This window comes from Amblyomma mixtum, chromosome 1 (genome assembly GCF_055824585.1).
Source record: "Amblyomma mixtum isolate Tamu chromosome 1, ASM5582458v1, whole genome shotgun sequence".
Classification (NCBI taxonomy): domain Eukaryota; kingdom Metazoa; phylum Arthropoda; class Arachnida; order Ixodida; family Ixodidae; genus Amblyomma; species Amblyomma mixtum.
This window is the reverse complement of record NC_143012.1, coordinates 181702955-181723454: the sequence shown is the minus strand read 5'-3', so window position 1 is coordinate 181723454 and position 20500 is coordinate 181702955. Positions and strand designations below refer to the sequence as shown.

General features: G+C 48.7%; 1 long non-coding RNA gene across 1 annotated transcript in view; it reads left to right on the top strand.

Moving 5' to 3' along the window:
- LOC149370148 (uncharacterized) overlaps positions 1-19563 on the top strand; it is a 29715-nt gene extending 10152 nt beyond the window's left edge. Inside the window, exons 2-3 of the long non-coding RNA XR_016290999.1 lie at positions 1039-1185; positions 19451-19563. This is a non-coding gene — a long non-coding RNA (uncharacterized LOC149370148). The remainder of the gene's footprint in view (positions 1-1038; positions 1186-19450) is intronic.
- The last annotated feature ends 937 nt before the right edge of the window (positions 19564-20500 follow it).

The following is a 20500-nucleotide window of genomic DNA, read 5'->3' as shown; positions in this document are numbered from 1 at the left end:
ACACAAGAGAGAGGCAAACAAACAAAACACAATTTGTTCACCGGGCACTGCGGCAGTCCGACGACCTAAGGTCCACGATGATGCCGTCCCGCAGACTGGCGAGCGTTGCCTCGTTGGTCCGATGCTGGCCGAGTGGTGTTTTCCCGGGAGTCGAACGGGCGCCCTTCGATGAAGCTTAAACGGCGTTCCGGACTAATCTGACAGCGGTCAGCGTCCTTCTTTTATAGGCTCGCTCTCACGTCTGTTTGTTCTACGCGCCAGAGTAGGCGCGCACATACACGCAGTATCGGCCGTGCTGTCCCCCTTTCCATCCCGCGCCGACCAAGCGTCCTCATTGGTCAGAGGTTGGAAGACGCTTCTCGAAGGTTCGAGCGTGGTCTGGCGTTGCGCCGTCGCCGACGTCCGAGTGCAGAGGAGGGGGACATGACTTAGCGCACGCAAGGCATACCCCATTTTCCCCCGGTTAACAGTAGAAGCGACTCGCACGTTCCAGAGAAATCGGCGTGGATGACTCATGCCCTCCTCGTACGCCGTGTCGGTGAGCGGTGGTGGAGGGGAGAAGGAGCACACGCACGCAGGCTAGGCGCTCAGCGAGGGTTTCCTTCTCCCCCGTTCGGCTCGCGCCGGCGAGACCTTGTGCGCGCGGCGCTGTTTTGTTTCTTTGTTTCCAAAATTGCGCCGAATTTTGTGACACCCTGCAGTGGGCGAAGTTAGGCGGGTGATAATGATGACTGTGATTTCAGGGAGAAGGCTATGCTGAAGCATGTATTTTGTTTTTACAAGCGAAAAGCAACTTTTACTGTTACCCACTTTGCGGGCATAAATATTATAATATCTTTCAATGACAACTGCTACTTTACCTTCTTTTTTATTATGGCTGTTGATACTTCTCTTTCCAAAGAAGGCAACCATGTTCTGCAAAAACGCTGATCCAAAGAGCTTTTCTAAAAAAAAGGTTTGATGGCGCTACCTATTCCGAATTTTCTGTCCAACTTTCTTGAGCGTTGATGACAAATTTTTCGCTTGTTTTTGCCGCAGGGTAGATGGAATTCCAACCAGTCAACAATCGGATAATGAGAAGACATCCCCGGGACAAACGTTGTACGCTTCTAAAAACTTGGTTTCTTCTGTTTTACACAACACTCCTCTGGGGCAGCAGTTTTGCTTGCAATACCGAAATTCCAAGTAAGACATCTCCTTTTTGAAGTTTTACAAATCCGTCCTATTTTTACAAACAGGACAATTTTTAGAACAAATGCTTTATATGGTACACAGTTGGAATACAAAAATGCTTCCTATGCTGCATGCATCTTTGTCGTAAACAAACAGTAGAGATACGGATATATCCGCAAGAACCGTTTCCCTCCTTCAGAAGTGCTTTACTGTTTTAGTGTCTGTCAGCCTAACTGGCTCCGTCAGGGTGCTGCACGGACAGCCTCTGTTCGCGGTTCCCGCACTTCGCCATCATGCAGGCCCATCTTTTATGCCCGCGAACTGCATGCAGCCCATGCTTAGCTCTTCAAACTCAGTTTAGGATACAGGCGTAGAAGACGTGAGAACAGGAAATGTGCCCAGCCCATGCGAACCGTCGCATGTCTTGATCAAAGCCCAAACTCCAGGTCTGAAACGCTTCGCCACTGTGAAGTCCAAAGTTTCGCCCCTGTATTTTCTACGCGGGACCCATGTAGGCTGAAGGCGGGAATACTAGCTCTTCTCCCGCACAAAACTACTACGGCTGCCTCACGGTATGTACGGGCAGCCCCTTTATGGCTTACCGGCGCTTCACCATAATAGAGCCCGCATCTTTACTTCCATGCATGTATGTGGGGTGAGACCTAGTTGGGCCGGCCAGTCTCTTTTAGCTCATGCATAGCCGACGAGGGTCGCACTCAGGCATGATGTGGGCAGCCCAAGCGTTTTGTGCCAGCACTGCACCCACAGCGGACCTATGTAGGTTTACTGCAGGCAGCCACCAGCCCTCATTACCCATGTCGGAACCGCATGGGCTCGCCACCTTGTGCTACTGTGGATGTGACAAAGTCCCTAAAAGGTTTCAGGGTAGTCATAACAACTCGGAACGCCTGAAGCTGAAAAGTGGTAGCCAGCTTACCGTCAGGATTGCAACGCGAGCGTATGGCATGAAGCACGAAACGCCGTATTCAAGAATAGTCCGTTCTGCTGAGACCAGCGCGAAAGTGCGATTGGGAAGCATCACAATAGTTGGAAGAATGAGGATTTGTCATCGCACAACTTGTGCTCGCTCGGCGATTTTATTCGGGCATTTTTTTTTTGTTATACCACTTGGTACCACGTCCCTCATGCACACTGACCCCCTATTCGCATTATTACAAGGAGCATTGGGCAAAGAAACGGAAAGGTTTCTTTTATGTTGATAGTATTTTGGTGATCACGTGAAAACGTCGTGCATGGAGCCCGAGGCTCACGCCTCGTGTAACCTTCGTTGTTGTCGAGTGGTGCGCGCAGTTCTAGCATGCCACAAAACACACCGAAATGTCTTTCGGAGAAGCATGAGTTTTAATGTCCTTAATAATTGATTTCTAGCCCCACTTACTTACGTGGTAAGTGCCACTACCTTGACGGACGAGCAATTCGTTGGCAGACGAAGCATCACAATATTTCAGCCTAAGAATAAAACTGACCATCTCACTTCCACCACTGAACTCCTGCGTAACTATGCATTCCTTTCCCATTCGAAAATATCCTTCAAGGCTTCAGCCTCCCATATTTCTCGTAGTGTGGTTATTGCTTGGTTAAGTGAATAGTAACCATGAATAAGCATGCAGAAATCACATGAGCTTAGTGCACTGAGTTTAATTGAATTTTCGCAGCATGCGGTTCTGGTTTATATTTCAGTAGCAAATAGTGATTAAGAAGTCACAAGCAGGTGACAGAGACATGCAGAAATATCTTAGCATCGCTGCTTTGTCGTTTAAATTGACCCCACTTATTACACTACCGGCTGCGTCAGAGTGATATACGGCAGCGAGTGAACAAGCATCTGTCGTAAATCCAAGTCTTCTAGAAAGCTGTGAAAATTACTAAATATAAAAATACAGCAAACGCTACCGTATACGTTGTCAATTTATGTCCCTGAATGAGGCGAGCAAAATATTCAGGAAGATATCAGGCATCGCATCAGTTTTAGCTTGTGCTGGCTGCATTCTACCCTGAGCGTACTCACCAACGGTCGCCTCCAGCGTAGGTGCTGGGCCCGAGACGCTCTTCGGAGCATTGGCGGCATTCTAGGATGGCACGTCCACACGATGAAGCCGAAGATTCGCCTCGTCCCCCTTCCGCTATTCTTAGCTGGCATTGCGCTCCGCTGGTCAGTGATCATGTTGGATGTGATCCTCATCTTGCGCGTGTAGTTAAAGCTGCTGCAAGGCTGTGTGGAGGACCAACTACGCATCACTTTGTAGTATGGCAGATACACCTATTCAGTTAACATTGACAACACATTGCTCGTTCTTCATAATTCAGAAACGAGCGAATAAGAGTATCGCCTCGGCGCTTTTGTCCCAGCTTCCCCTTTTTAGTGTAGCATATACACCTATCGAGTTAAAATTGACAACAGTTTCGCCGTGCTTCTGTCGCCTATCGGCAATTGTTGCGTGTGCTCCCAGACGCCCTTAGGGCATGGGGGGGGGGGGGGGGTAGAGGCCTTGGTCTCAGTGATGATGCCGCCGTCGACTCTGGCGTGGCAAGTTTATTGACAAACCAGCTGTCAAGTGACAAAGGGGGTGGTCATTTGGTGATCAGCGTTCGCTGGTCGCAAGTCAGACAATGCGTCGGAGTCAAAGGTTTACTAACAAAAGAAACTTTATGTAGCAAAGAGTCGATACATAGGAATTTATAATCAGTACTGACAAAACAAAGTGATTTACATGACAATGCAGCACCTGAAAAGTAACACAAGATAGAGATTAAAATATACAAGAGATCTTGTAACTAACACACGAGAAATGCAAACAAAACAAATCACAATCTGTTCACCAAGCACTGCGACGACCAACGATGGGAGGAACGGAGGATTATTCCCGAGATAAGAGAGAGCTTGCTCTGCTAAAGCCACAGAGAGGATGGCACTGCACAAGGCTTACCTGTACATACATAGTTTGAGTGTGGGTGTAATCCTGGGCATTAGCGTGAAGAGAAGGTTAAAACCGGTCCATATGAAAGCCGTTCGTAAAAACGACTGCGTAATATATGGTAGAGTTTTGTTTTGTGAAGAAGTTTAACTTTCAAACTTTCTTGTTCAAACGGGGCATATAATTAGAAAGCACTTCCAAATCTCGTCTGAAAGACGACGAGGCTTGGCCCGTACACGATGATGTCATTCAAAAATTTAATGCGCAAAGCGCAAAACCGCAGGTAACACCACCGGCTTATTTCGCAGCATAACGCGATATATCAATGTCCTCGCTCTGCCAAAGCAGCATTGTGGATAGCTTGCGCGGGTGTTAACTGGATAATATGTAAGGACATTGCAATCATCTTACATATAATGGACGTTACCGGCCTCACAATAATTGGCCTAACCAGCGTTACAATAATGGGCGCAACCGAACAGAGTAACGTGAAGAATGGGGTAATAAATGACGCACATATGGAAAGAGTTCAGCGGTCTTGCGTAAGCTATGGCGGTGTTTTTTTTTTTTACTTAGTAAGATTAAAATTCTGAGGTCTGGCAAACAAAAGGGAATATTAGTCGAAAACACTTACAAATCTTTTCTGGCGCCCAGCTTCTGTTCTGTCCTGCTGCTGGGTAGCCGCTAAGTACCTGGCGGTGTTGTGCTAGCTTTTCCAATTTTTCCTGCTTGTTTTCTGTGGCTGCTCCTGCTCCAGGGTGAATGGGCGCGGGACGAAGGCTTAATGTCTACCTCTTCTCCCGGCCAGGGGTTTTCCCTGTTAAGCATGAAATGTTTTTAGCTCCGGTTGTCGGCAGTGTGGTGACGTCACGCAGAGACCGAGAGCCAACATCCGGGCACTGAATTCCACACATCCGGTAGCTGAAACGAGAGCAGCCGTGCACCGCACGAGGTTTAACGAGACTATCAAGCCCTGCTACAGGACCGGCAAACAAGCGCCGGTAGCTCTCCAAACGAGTTACAAAAAAATAACGCCTTCCAATGTCTTCTGAATGTTCATCGAGATGTCACTCGAGCTGTGCATTTGATAGTGCGCCGAATTAAAATTTCCGATTTCTAATAACGCGTGCAAAAAGCACATACATGCCACGATACTGCATTAAGGATAGTTGCCGGGCCAGTTGGTACATCATCACACCGTAAAACAGCGCGCTTACACGGGACGAAGAAGACACGCACACACACAGCGCTGAACTTACAGCTGCATGGTTTATTGCAAGGTATCGCCTTTCAACAGTCCAAACGTTTTTGAATTTGTGCGAGCCACCTCTTCAGACCTCCAGTATAGTATTTCTTATTCAACCTGCAGTCTTTTTAAATGCCGCTTGGTCTTTGCATACTCCGCAGATGTGCTTCGTGGAGTCTCTCCTTTATTCCTTAAACATTCATTTCACAGATCTTCATCCAATATGTGGCATCTCTCCTTCTGTCCAGATCGCATTCGATAACACTTTCCAATCGAATGCAAAACTGCAGCCTTTTCCTCTCCTTCACGGTTTGTTGCAGGACCATCTAAGGTCCGTTCCTTATCATATCCTCATTGCTACCGATGGCTAATTGGATCGTGAAAAGGCTAGTGTGGGCGTTTTTTCGCCTACATTGGGATGGTCCTTTTCTATGCGTCTTCCTGACTTCACTTCAGTTTATCTGGCGGAATTATTAGCAGTAATTTTGCCATTACGTAAATTAAATCCTACCGTTTCCCAAGTCATGGTTATGACGCACTCTCTATCTGTTTGCTCGTAATTATCATTATCCAATGAGTCTCGGGTATTGCGCCTCTTTGAGCAGCTGATCCCGCTCCATCTAAATTTGGTGCTGTTGCTTTGAGTACCAGGACATATGGGCTTTTAACTAAATCTGGTTGCAGAATCCTTAGCAAGGGCCTCTCTCTGCGGCGCAATAATTGCTGTCGCGCCAACTTGTGCATATACAGCTTCGGTAAGATATCGCAATTACACATTATTTCAGGAATTTTCAGCCAGGGCGCTTACGTCAACTCCCGATTATCAGCATCTTCTTCATGCTTGGAGTTGCAAAGACTGGCGCTCGCTCAGGCTGGAGGTCTCTTTCAAGCGTTTCTGATGCCGGGTTCCTCTGCTAAATTTCGACCTTGATAGATCTGTTCTGGCGGTTTCTTATCTGCGCCCATTTTGTGCCGAAGCTGAGACGGTGGGTCAGTACCTGCTGTTCTGCCACTGCTTCTCTTCTTTGAGGAGGCGCCTATTAGAAATTCCGCTTCAACAGCTGGGTCTGCCTGTGTCCACTGCGGTTGTTCATTCCTGTGCAGCTTCTGCGCTTGGACAAAGCAACAGGAGTGCGCGCTGTGCTGTACAAAATTTTCTGCTAGAAACAAAGCGGCTACCATGCTAACTTTAAATTAATTTTTTGTATTTATTCTTATTTGTCAATTTTTTACTTTTATGTTATTATATTATTTTTTTCTCTTCCACTCAGTACAAAGTTGAAGCATTACATGCGTTGCATTTGAATTTGCACATAAAGCTATCGTCCCGTCTCCGATCTCCCACCTGACAGGTCCCCTGTCATTGCGTTGTCCAAACTCTCAGCCTGAGCCCTATTACTACTCCTTTCCCTCCTCTATACACTCTCCTCTTTCCAGCAGTTCAACGCCTGTGTGTTGACCGCTCCCCCGTAGTGAGTATGTGTAATTTTATTTCAGTCCAACCAACCAACCAACCAACCAACCAACCAACCAGAAATTGGTTGCTTCTCGCTCGACCGCTCGGACCCTTTGGGACCACCGCAGTTATTCGGCTCTGCTGCAGTGCACACCGTCCTGCGTCCTCCGTCCTGGCTCTGACCTGCGCACTCCGTCCAGCATCATACGGAACTGACACCGCATCACCAGCTTGCCAGCCGCCTTCTTGGCAGAGATTCGCCTGAATTTGGGCCCCTTCCCATGCCCACATGGACGACAAACCTAGAACCGCCGAGTCTAGTTGACATAACCGCTCACACGAGGACCCCGGTACAGAGATAGCCTAGATCGTCCACTGCAACTGCCATAGCCTCCGATACCAGGCCCCTGGCTCCGATCCTTTGTCACCCACCACGAATAACGCCATATTTTCAGGGCGATGTGTTCGAAGGCGCTGAGGATCGGCTGGAGACCTTCGCTTAGCACTCAGAACATTTCGAGGGTGACTCCTATGCTTGCATGAGTACGACTTGACAGTTGTCTGCAAATCGGACGGAAAGCATCAAGATGCGGACTGTTTGTCGCGTGTCCCTGTCACAGGAGATTAGTTTCCTTTCCTGGACGCTGTTAGTGCCACTCCAATGGTGCAGCTTCAGAGGGCGGAATCGGAGTTAGAGCCGCTGACCGATTACCTCGATGCCATTGACGCGCACATTCCACGCGTTTTTTTTTCCTGGGCTCCACAACTTCAATTTACGATCTGTTGTTCTCTACAATCGCAACACTACCAACAGCAAAGAAGCCGTCCTGCTTGTCTGGCCATCACAGTTGCGGCCTGAGGTCTTGAGTGCCTGTCATGATGCACCATCCGCCGGCCATCTTGGAGTCAGCCGCATACTAGCGCGGATTCGACAAAAGTACTACTGGCCCAGGTTGATCTCATCTGTGCGGGCCTATGCAAAAACATGCCGTGACACTGTCAGCGTCGGAAGTCTCCGGAATTGAAACCAGCCGGATTTCTTCGCCCCGTCCATCCACAGAAGACCTCTTTCCACCAAATGGGCATGGGCCTTATTGGCCCTTTTCCGAAGTCCCCGCCTGGAGAACCTTGGATGCTCGTTGTGGCCGACTACATTACGCGGTACGCTAAGACCACGTCCCTCGCCAAAGGCACTGCTGCTGAAGTGGCGGATTTCTTCGTTCACAACATTGCCTTGTGTCATGGAGCCCCCGCAGTTTGTTACTAGCCGAGGGACTGCTTTCACGGCCCGCTTAACACAGTCGGTGATGACTGTGACACACACCAGCCATCGACGTGCTACGGCGTATCACCCGCGGACAAAAGGGTTGGCAGAGCGACTCAACCGCACACTAGCCAACGTGCTTTCCATGTCTGCTGAAGTAGACCGTCGAACCTGGGACAACATTCTGCGGTACGTAACGTTTGCGTACAACACCGCCCTGCAGGAGACAATACGACTGACCCCCTTTCAGCTTGTCTTCGGTCGGCACGTAAACTCTCCGTTGGATGCTCTGTGTTGCTCGTTCACCTCTACTGCGAATCTGACGCTGAACTCGACGAAGACACCTTCGTTCAGCGTACTGAAGAAGCGCGGAAACTGTCCAGCCTGTGAATTAGCCGTGAACAGGAGACGGATGCCGCTAGGTACAACCTCAGACGCCTCTTTGTCAGTTATGTCAGTTAAGCGCCTGCCGACTTGATTTGGGTTTGGACACCTGTTTGTCGCCGCGGACTTTCTGAAATGTTAGAGATACGTCATGGCTGCCGAGCGGTGCGGTAGTGTGTCGCATCGACTCCACAGTTTTTGACCGTTCCGAACCATGGCAATCCACACGCCACCAAATTTTATTTGGAGCTGAGAGAACTCACAAGCTGGACCGCCTGGGCATCAGATTCCGAACGGTGGCACCAAACTTTGGGTCCTTGTCAGACTTGGAAGCTGCGATCCGGACGGCGTCCCGCCATGCCTACCGGCAGGCTTAGCTTCGACTACGGGAGCAGATGGACTGCTAGGCCTATCAAGGCAACGGTGGTGCGGCCGGGAATCGACTTCGCTCTGCGAACTCTACATTCGATGAGACTATGGAAGGATTGCCCGAAAACTTCCCAGACGCCCAGGAGATGGATGAGGACGACCTCGACACCACTGACTCCGAGAGCTCAGCGAGCAGCGGTGACGCGGCGTCCGCTACGCAGGAGCCGCCCAACTCTTACAACAATGATGTCAGCTCGGAATTGGCATTGTGCAAACGCCACAAGAAACTCCAGAGGAAGAGCAGACGGATCGCTGAGGGAAAGAATCCGACCACCCAAAAGAATCCCAGTGAAGACAACTCAAGTCACACGGACCGACGGAGGGCCAGCTGCCGCCGGCAGAAATGCCAACGTACAAGGAACCTTCAAGTAAGAGCTCAAAAACACAGACGGGGCACATAGAACGAGAACACACAACGAGCGTTCACTTTCAACATGTTTATTTCGAGGCATGCATGGCTGTATACACTTTTGCGAAAAAAAAAACGACACAGACACGTGACTTCTGCCACACGTATCATCACTTCCACGACGATCATCGTACATCCAACAGCTCTAGTTCTTCTTTTATCAAAATACAGATGGTTTGATGATACAACGAGCTCCAAGCTTTCGTATCTCTGCAGCCTGAACTATATTGCGAACCAGCTCCTCGGCGAGAGCAGCTGTTTTTTTTTCGCAACAGTGTATAAAGCAATGCATGCATCGAAATAAACTTGTTGAATGTCAGCGCTCGTTGTGTGTTCTACTTCTATGTGTACCGTCTGCGTTTTTGCGCTGTTACTTCAAGATAAATAACCAGCAAGCCCAAGCTGCTCTTCTGGGTACCAGGAACACGACACCAGCCGATGCGCAGGCTGCCTCCGCTCCCTAAAAACGACTTCAAAATTATCCGATGCCCGAATAAGGGACTGGCTGTCAGACTGCTTCACACCCACCAGGTAGCCCGCGCTGTAGTCGCAGCGTGCAACCACCAATGCAATGATAAAGATTTGACCATACGGCTGCGGCTGCACAGCTGCAGAGCTCGTGAGGCGCGTTACCAGCCTTAACATTGCGGGACGCACATTTCAAATGAACACCTACCTGGCTGCGCTGGAAGATGTCCAGCGTGGTGTTATACATGGAATTGATCCCGGGACGACACAGGAAGAATTCAAGGCCCATTTAGGAGCGCGCACTCAAGGAGTCACCATAATCAGCGCCCGGATGTTAGGAAAAAACAAGACGGCCGTCATCTCCTTTGACGGACCCATTATCCCAAAATATGTTATTTACTACGGGGGTGAGGTGGCATGCTACCCGTACAGCCCCACGAGACAAGCGTGTTATGTGTATTTCCAGCAAAGCCACCGCTCCGACGTGTGCCCCACACCGCATGTGCGCGCGTGTAACCAGTGCGGAACGCAAAGCCCGCCGCCTGAACATTCCTGCACGCCCAAGCGCGTGGTCTGTGGTGCGGCCCACCCTACCGGGTCGAAGGACTGCTGCGAACGACTAAAGCAAGTGAGAAGAAAGCAAACCAAGAACGCCCACAGCAACGATAAAGGCGGAAACACCAGCAACAGCGCTGGACGCGACAGCAGACGCCGCAGCCGCGGTGACCGCAGCGGACGGCCGCTGCGTTTCAGGTCGAAGAGAGAGACATAGCGGAACAGCTCGCGGTCCCAGTCATTTCCTCATTTCCCCACTGCCGCTCCCTGCGGAGACGAATGGCGGGAACTAGCAACGGAAGAACGCAGATACCGGATCAGCCCAGAAAACCAGCAACAAGGTGAGCTGCGAGCCGATGCTCCTGAGGTTGCTCCGCACTCGGGGAGAACTGGTAAGAAAAAGAGCACAAATACAAACAACGGACGCAACCATGACCTTGAGCACGGAGACGCGGCGAAAGCAGCCCTTAAGCGCGAACTAGAACTTGCCTGCGTTAAACAGAACGAGTTGGAACGCCAAATTGAGGAACTCACAAAGATAGTTCGCGAACTAAAATCCAATGACCCCCCGCTTTTGAACCCTCCACAAACGCATTCCTCGCAGCAAATGAGCGACGAGGAACGCTAAAACTTCAAATTGGAAACAACAGATGATGCAGCAAATGATGAACAAATGATGCAACAGATGAGGCATCAGCTACAAGGACAACAAGCAGAGCGTGCCTTCCGCAAACAAAAACACACAGAGAACATTAAGAAGGCCTACAACTGCCCTGTGTTAGCAGTTCTTGCCGCCAACCGGACCCCCACTTATAAACTACTGGTATTAGGGATCTACAACACTATGACGGAGTTCTCGGAAGCTCATCCCACTTCTCAGTAGGAGCGTCTCACCCACACCTCCACGGGACGTCACATACTCGACAAGCTTGGAATACGCTTCGAAACGACGGTCGCCGACAAGGCCCAGCTTCCGCACAATATCCACAGCAACCTTATCGCTACCCCTCTTCCTAAAAACATGCACCCAGAGTATCATGTCGCTCGCCGCAAGGACAGGGCTAAGCCTCTGCCCAAAAAGTATTTAACGATCAGACAGCGGTCTTTGTTGACGCCGCCGAATACTCCTACCGCGGAGCTTTTTCGTTTACGGTTGTGAACTACTGTGGACGACCGCTGGTTACGTGCTCGATTCCCGTCAGATCGCTTGAAGTGGCCTAGGAGACGGCCATAGCCTTGGCGATGGTCTCCACCTCTGCAGAAACCATCTTCAGTGACTCTAAATCTGCAATTCGTAATTTCTCCAAAGGCCGGGTCTCCGCTGTCACCCTCTCTCTCCTTCACTCCGCCAACCTTCAACTCCGCCCGATCCAATTGATCTGGGTCCCTGCGCACTCATCCCATCCAGGGAACGAGGCGGCCCACAATTATGCCCGAGCATTCTTCGATTGGGATCTGGTGTCACCCGTCCTGCAGAAGGCGAGAAACGGTATGGTTACATTTCATGACATGAGCATGCACTACCGCTTAGGTAGACTTCTATATCCTCCCGCACATAGTTCTCTCACCAAACGTCAAGCGGTTGTGTGGAGGCAACTCAAAATGAACATCTTTTCCAACCCCGCGATATATGCCCGCATATACCCTGGGGTCTACTCCCCTTCCCGTCAACTATGTGGCCAACATGCCACTCTATCAAACATACTCTGAGCTTGCCCTCGGGTCTCCCCTCCTCGGGGTTTGCAGCTCTCGAATACAGACCGGTGGGAGGCCGCATTGCACAGTTCCGACTCGGACACACAGATCGTGGTTGTGACAAGAGCCCTAGAAGTCGCCTCACGCCATGCGCTCATGGCCACCTCATGTGGCTATAACTGCACACCGTCTGCTACAGTTGTCGGCGGAAATAAAGTTTATCCTCCTCCTCTTCTTGCCAATCCATCTACGTCCCAGGGAAGGAACAATTCCACCAGCTCAAGAACCTAAGTTATGGCTAACACGAACCAAAGCAAACAAGACATCTTAGACATATGGCAATGGAATTGCAGGGGCTAACGCAAGAAAGAAGGCCTCATCAAACAATTAATTCACACGCAACTGACACCACACAGGATAAACATGCTCCCACAAGACGGGAGAGACAGCCATCTTAGTGAGCACGGCAGTCATAGCCATCAATCACGACACCCTAGCCGACACTGACGTGGAGCACGTGATAGTAGTGATCATACCAAAAGAGAAAGAAAAGGGAGAAGTGTATTCATCATCAACATGTACAGTTCGCTGAAGCAAAGAAAGGCAAAGTTTTTGAAGTTTTTCATGGTGCCCACAAAGTATCGAAAAACAATACGTTAATAATCTTGGGGGATTTCAACGCTATGGACAAGAGCTAGGGGTACCAAAAAGCCAACATTTAAGGTGAAACGCTGTCCGAGGTTGCGGATAACTTAAACTGCAACCTACTGACCGACCCAGCAACCCCTACCAGGGTTGGAAATAGCATCAGCATCGACGCCAGCCCCGACCTCACATTCGTAAGAGCAATCGGACAAACACAATGGGAGAACCTATTGGAAAATTTACGCAGCGACCACTTCATACTCATGACGCAAGTAACCACAGACAGGCAGAGGCGCCAGTCGGGAACGGCAAAAATAACGGGCTGGAATGCATTCCGTGCAGACTGCGGCAATAACCTTACCGAGGGTGGCATACAGTCGATAGAAGAATGGGGAACTATGCTAAGAGAGACGCAAAACAAGTACACCAAAAAGCATAAACCGAACAGCGGAAACACCCGAGGTGGACGGTCGGCTGCTCAAACTCTGGGATGCTAGGCGCAGTCTCGCCAGGAGTTGGAAAACAAAAACATAACAATCAACTCCAGCTGAAGATCGCCGAAATTACAGCGAAAGCAGAGGCATGCGCCACACAGCTGGCAAAACATAATTGGCAGCAATTCAGCGATTCTCTCATTGGGACGCTAAGCACGACACGGACTTGGCATATCCTTATAGCTCTCCTTGATCCGACTAAGACAAAAGCAGAAAGCAATAAAGCCATATACCGGTTGATTCACCGATTCGAGGGCACTGACTAGGAACTTCTTGACAGAGTGAGCGCCAAATACTTTGGTAGCACGAACCCGCCGACCTATACAAGAGAGTACCGGGCAGACGATAACGCTAATCATGGCAGACCAATCACAACAGAAGAGGTCTACGCGGCCATACGAAACGCCACAAGAAATACGGCCGCGGGTACGGATGAGATAAGCAATGCACTCATCCGCCACCTCAGCGATGCGCTGGTCGCCGAACTGACCGACGTCCTCAACAAATATTGGGAGCTGGAACAGTCCCCGAGGAGTTGAAACATGCCGAAGTAGTCATGCCTGAGAAAACTATACGAGCGAATGTTAATGAGGAGACTTCAGAACTGCTTGGAAGACAACGAACTGCTCCCTCACAGCATGTTCGACTTTAGAGCAACATTGTCAACCCAAGACGTGCTCATTCAATTATATGAAGAGGTTTGGTTTGGTTTATGGGGTTTAACGTCCCAAAGCGACTAAGGCTATGAGAGACGCCGTAGTGGAGGGCTCCGGAAATTTCGACCACCTGGGGTTCTTTAACGTGCAGTGACATCGCACAGTACACGGGCCTCTAGAATTTCTCCTCCAAAGATATTCAACCGCCGCGGCTGGGATCGAAATCGCGTCTTTCGGGACAGCAGCCGTGCACCATAACCACTGAGCCACCGCGGCGGCAATTAAATGAAGAAGTGCTGCGGAATGTTCCTAGAGACGGAGAAAACGCAATAATGGCCCTAGACATCAAAGGGGCTTGGACAATGTGAGCCACGAAGCAATCCTTACGGGCCTGAACGACCTGAACTGCGGGTGAAGGATTCACAGCTACGTCAAAGCCTTCCTATTAAACAGAACTGCAACCATCCGCATAGAAGAACTACGGTCCGAGAAGTTTCGAACGCCTAATAAGGGAACACCTCAAGGGTCGGTGATCTCAGCCACGCTATTTAACATCACCATGATCGGACTGGCGAAGCAACTAGAAGAAATCGACGACATGCGCTATGCCCTTTATGCCATATGGACCATATCACCATATTATCACCATATGGACTAATACTGGCTCACTCGGCGAGAAATAGGATAGGCTACAAGAAGCAGCCACCTTCGTGGAAAACTACGTCAAAGCAAGAGGGCTAGGGTGCTTGACCGAAAAATCTGAGCTTCTACGGGTGTGGAAAGGAAAACCGAGCCGAACAGTCCGTACCAGTAGAGAGCTTCGACTAAAAGGCTACCTCGAAGGAGAACCAATACCGGAGAAGACACTCATACCAGTCCTAGGGAAGTGGATACAGTCAAGTCAACGCTGTACTCATACCCTTGCGCTATGAAAGACATCTACACTTCATGTGACCCGCATGATAACGCGCATCTGACATAGACGTCATGGCATGCGAGAAGAAGACACACACAAGCTGGTCAGGAGCCTAGTGGTCAGCCAGGCTACGTCCAGTCTACCGTACTACAATTCAACATGCCAATCAGGCCTGCGATAGAATACGCGTCGGTGATCTGGAACCCTCATCACACCTATCTTATTAACATGTTGGAATCTATTCAAAACAAAGCTGCTCGATTCGTCCTTTCCCGTTACTCTCGGTATCAAAGTGTAACATCACTGAAAATATCGCTCCATCTCTCGCCTCTGGTCATGCGCAGAAAATTCAGCCGTTTATCTTTTTTCCATACTCTCTACCACAGCAACACACCATTTTCAAGTTCCCATCTTCTCCCGGCACCGCACACATCGGCTCGTGTAGATCACATGGTGAAGACTAAACCCATTTTCACCCGAACAAAACGATACAAATATTCACCTTTGGTCCTGGCTATTGAAGAGTGGAATTCGCTTCCTTCTAGCATTGCGGCTATCTCTGAAGCATCATCATTTCAAACAGCTCTTTGGTCCTATTTAGAAATTTCTAACATATATTGACGTGCGTTCTTCTTCTTTTTTTTATCACTGTGTGATTCACTTCTTTTTTTTTGGTTGCTCCAGTGTGTGTGTGTGTCGGCCGTAAAGTTCCGCAAAATGTTAGATGCTGTGTTTAGTAACTTTCGAAGGCGGGATTTTTCTTAATTTTTTGCGTGCTTTGCTACATGTGCATCTTTTCAAATAACTGTTCCTAGACTTTTTTTTTCTTTCTCTTATTAACTTGTACCTGCCTTCTTAACTTGTTTAATTCTGTTTCCAGTCGTTTCTATTCTGTGTTGTATATTTTTTTTATTGATGAATCCCACCCATGTAATTCCCGCATTTGGGCCTTTAGGGTATCGAAATAAATAAATATCAAGAGTGAAATACAACAGGCAGACGCGACTTTACGCAAAAGGGTATAAAACCACGCTTCGACTACCACATAACACAACTGAAAAGCTCTTAGCCTTGGGACTGCACAACAGGTTCGAAGAACTACGGGTAGCGCAGCATGTCACCCAAATGCGCAGACTTCAGCAGACCGCCACAGGCAGAGTTGTCTTAGAGAAACTGGGCTACACCGAGCAAATTCGGGAAATATTGAGAACCGAAACAATCCTTGATGAGTACCGCAGCACGCTCAGGGTGGCACCAATACCAAGAAACATGGACCCTAACCTCCACAAAGGCCGCAGAGAGGCAAGGGCCGACCGCCTACAGAAAACACAAGCATCAGAGCATACGACAGTGCACGTGGACGCTGCCACATACGCCATGACCAGGGGAAAAGACACCAACAATGCAGTGGTAACTGTAGTAAACTCGGAATTACACGAGATTATCAGCGCCTCATTGCAAGACTGCACGATAGCCCAGGCTGAAGAAGCGGCCGTCGCTCTAGCGGCAGCGGAGGGCTATCGGACTGGACAGTCACTGACAATTCTTACTGACTCACAAGCAGCCTGCCGCACCTATCTTTGTGGCAGATTCGGTCACAGAGCACTCCGCATACTCCGATCTGTAGACTTCAAGCCACAACAAACAGATGCAGAACCATACAAGCCGATCAAACTTAAGATCATCTGGGTGCATAAGAGGGTGGCAGGAAACCAAGAGGCGGTCAGGATAGCTCGAGGATATACTAACTACCGAGCATGAACGTCAATGACCTTGAGGAATCTCTGCCAGCCTCGGGAATACTCGGCCATACTAAACAACTACAAAGGCAGCAGGATGCGAAACCCACCATCGCACAAAGTCCTAAATAAAGCAGAGGCTGTCAGATGGAGACAACTACAAAGGGGGTCATATCCAAACCAAAACACACTAAGTAAAATTCACCCCACACTTTCCGACCACAGCTGTCCGTGGTGGCATGAAAAACCTACACTGTATCACATCACATGGGCATGTCAAAAAGTCGACATCGTCCCAGTTATACAAAACCCAAGTGTGGAGCAATGGGAGGGTCTGCTCTCCAGCGACTGCCGCGATGACCAGATCGGTTTGATACGGCGAGCTCAGCTGACGGCAGCATCCAGCGGAGCCCTGGAATAGGGGCAACCGACCGTTGCGGATGGACTCATCTGAGCACATAAAAAAAAGCACTTGTGCTAGAGCCAAATAAAGTTATCCTATCTATCTTTCAACAGCGGAAAGCTCTGTGTAATACTAAACAACTACAAAGGCAGCAGGATGCGAAACCCACCATCGCACAAAGTCCTAAATAAAGCAGAGGCTGTCAGATGGAGACAACTACAAAGGGGGTCATATCCAAACCAAAACACACTAAGTAAAATTCACCCCACACTTTCCGACCACAGCTGTCCGTGGTGGCATGAAAAACCTACGCTCTATCGCATAACATGGGCACCGCTGCCACGTGCAGATATAGGAGAGTTCAAAGATCAGAGGAAAGAGAAAAAGGAAAGAAAAGACGCGCGTCGCGCCCGATCAGCCAGCTTATATAGGTGACCGGGAGAGGGCAAGGGGTGGGAGGGACTAGGGAAAGCGTGAGGAGCATGCGCTTGGCCTTCGCCAGTACTGAAGACATAGCGTGCGCCGTAGTGAAGGCAGAGCGTTCACAAAATTTCTCTTCCCTTAATAAAAAAAGTTGAGCGTTCGCCGTAGTGAAAGCAAAGCGTTCGCAACAAAAACCATAAGTGCGAGCAAAAGCAGTCGGTGGAAATGGCCTGGTCATCTTTTGTCGATGGAAATGCACTCGATGTTCTTTTATTCAGTTGCATTCTCAACTTACGGCCTGCAGTGCCAGCTGTAAGCACGTGCTGAGGTTTACCTACGTTTCAAATAAGCACACAAACCCATTGGAATGAACGCTCGGGAGCTAGGCGGATTTCATGCACCGATAGCATGTTTCGGGGTGTAGGAGTACTTCGTTTCTCACACTGCAGCAGTTGTTAGAAACCCACACAGAGACTTTGTTCAATGCCATCGAGCGAAATATTTCCATTTATAACTGCGTGCGAATATTTCAGTCCTTAGCAAATTCCTCTTACCTCTTTTACTGTGCAGCTTTAAAATACTTCCTGCATTTCTGCATTCTTTTCTCAGAAGCGGTAAGTACACTGCCCTGCCAAAGAGATTCCGCCTTTTTTAAAACCATCAAAACCATTAGCCGGAACATTTTCCGTAAGGTGCTACTGTATTCGATATTTTCCCTCGTGAATATCCTACTGTTGTCTTTGCCAGTTTAATCAGGCTTTTTTGTTTCTTTTGAACGATGGTGAAGAGCGAATAAAACCCACGGCTAGTAGAGGAGCTGGGGCTTGCTTAAAGATTAGAAAATGCTGCTTTAAAAAAATACCCTGCATTTTATTTTATCATGAGTTTATTACATGATGTCGCATTGAAACTGCCCATCGCTTGATGGTAGGAGCCTGAATATTTTGACTTCCAAAAAGGTGTCCCTTCGAATAACACGACAAAACTTAGGTAAACCTGAGAGCGCGACTGTTCGTCATCCTCACCTGAAGCACAGAACAGAGGAGATTAGATAAAACATGCCTTACAACGTAGCTCCTAGAGCCAAGCGTTCTCGGTTTCACGTAGATGGCGTCCGTCCACGGATCTGGGTAACGAGAGGAATCTGCTAAACCGGGCAAGGCAGACGACAGCCGGTGCATAATCCCAAAGCTTAAGGTTCCTTGTCGCCAGGGGGAACTTCTTATTGAAGGAAACTGATGTGTTACATCATTATCGTGATCACTCAAACACCGGCTCTTCTCGCTCCCTTTGACGTCATCGTATGAGGAGCGTGCTCACCGCAACTAGTGTACGAGCCGTGAATGCAACGGGCCTCATGCTGCCTTTGTCCTTACCGGGTTTGGTGCACGTGTCTGCTACACGCGTGGAAACGAATTGAGGGAAACAACAGGAAATTGGTCCCCTACAGCTGGTTTGATCCACTTTAACTATCAACCTTCTTTATGACTTAACCTCGACGTTATTAGCAGAAGAATTGAGGACATCAAATCAGGGGATTCACCTATCTGGTTTAAATGCCTAATGAGAAGACGCACTTCCCTCTTGAAAATTTTGCACCGAATTCGGCAGAATAGTGAAGCACATGCCGCGATATATAGTTTAGTACGAAATTCAATGAAGAAGTCATTACGCCCATATTCACATACCTTTAGGACAAAGAACCGCGCATACAATCTGAAAGTAATGTTTTGAAGTAGCTCAAGGCCAACAAACGGTCTTACCGAACACAATAGCAGATATTCTTATCAGATAATCTGTCACAGTTTGCAACGGTAACGTTACGATCAAGGCAGAACACAAACGACACACGTCCACTGCGTCTTGTAATTGCATGCATTCCCAGATTGTCTAGAGCCCGTAACTAAACTGCCTCCCTGTCTCATCCTTTTTTCACTCCCTCCAACGCAGTCTGCTCTATGTATAAAGGGCTCGTAGAGAGAGAGATACTGTGGATGTGCCTTCGCCTTCCCGATACCCAATTTTCACCCCCCCCCAGAGTGCAGCACAGGAGCCATCACCGAATTCTGTTGCGTTGCTTCCTTATTTACCACCCACCTAGCGCTGCCGACTTGCCACTCCATTGATATTTGTCCCAGTGATTTTTATTTCCTTTTCAGAAATTGGACCACGTCTTTTCGCGATAAAAGATCTCTTTGGGCGAACAGTGAAGATGTGCAATACAGAGATCCTTGCTATTGCAAAGATAATACCACCCACCAAAGTGCAAGCGGTAAGGTGTTGCTTGTAATCCACAGAACCAAGCTGAACTCTCAAGACATTTCGGTATTATAAAAGGAGACAACCACGAGGACGCCAGAGCTTGGTATTATGGGATTTTGGGTTAGGCATTAACGGACAATGCGTTAGGAAAGGACAAATGCTGATTTTTCTTCCCTACGCAGTGAACTGGTATTATTTTGGCAGATAAAGATGGATTTCTCAAAATCACTTACAGGGCTTGCTCGAGTACCTTAGTTCTGACTTTTTCGCGGTGTCGCCGCCGTCGCTGTTCTTTTCTGTTGCATATGTCTCCTAGCAAACGAACGCACCAGCGTAGGAAGAGTGCCAACAACATGTAGCGCTGTGGTCTCCATTCTCCAGGGAAAGCTAATTTCGGCAACAGAGTTCACACCGGATGCGCTAACCAAAGCATTGATGGAGAGTATACTGCCCTCTGTACGATCGACTCAATCATTACGGCACTACTGAGGCTACTTCTCTGTACGATCGTGTTTAGCAGCGCTAATTGAAACTCTTGTGTTAATGATGTGTTAATGATGTCTTGAACCATCTCTCGCTGAGCCCTTTTCGTCTGATGGGGGTAAGCGGCTGTAATTCATTTTTAAATTCTCAAACATTTAATTGGGAAACATTCGCCGCGTGGCGGTTGAGAATCTACTTGAACCAATGTGCACGGCGTAAAAAGCAGCGTGAAGAAATGTCGATGTGCGTGCTGAAATGCGGCGGCAGTGCTTTTCGAAACTTGATAAGCACATCGATGGCTAAATTTTTATAGCATACGCCGACAGATTGACATTAACAGTAGGGCAATACGCTATACATATTTCTAAAGCATTACTTTAGTTTTAGTTTTCGAAAATGGCAGCATGCAAGGAGAACAGATTATTTGCTGCGGACTTGCATTCCCTCTGAGTGAGCATGAAAAC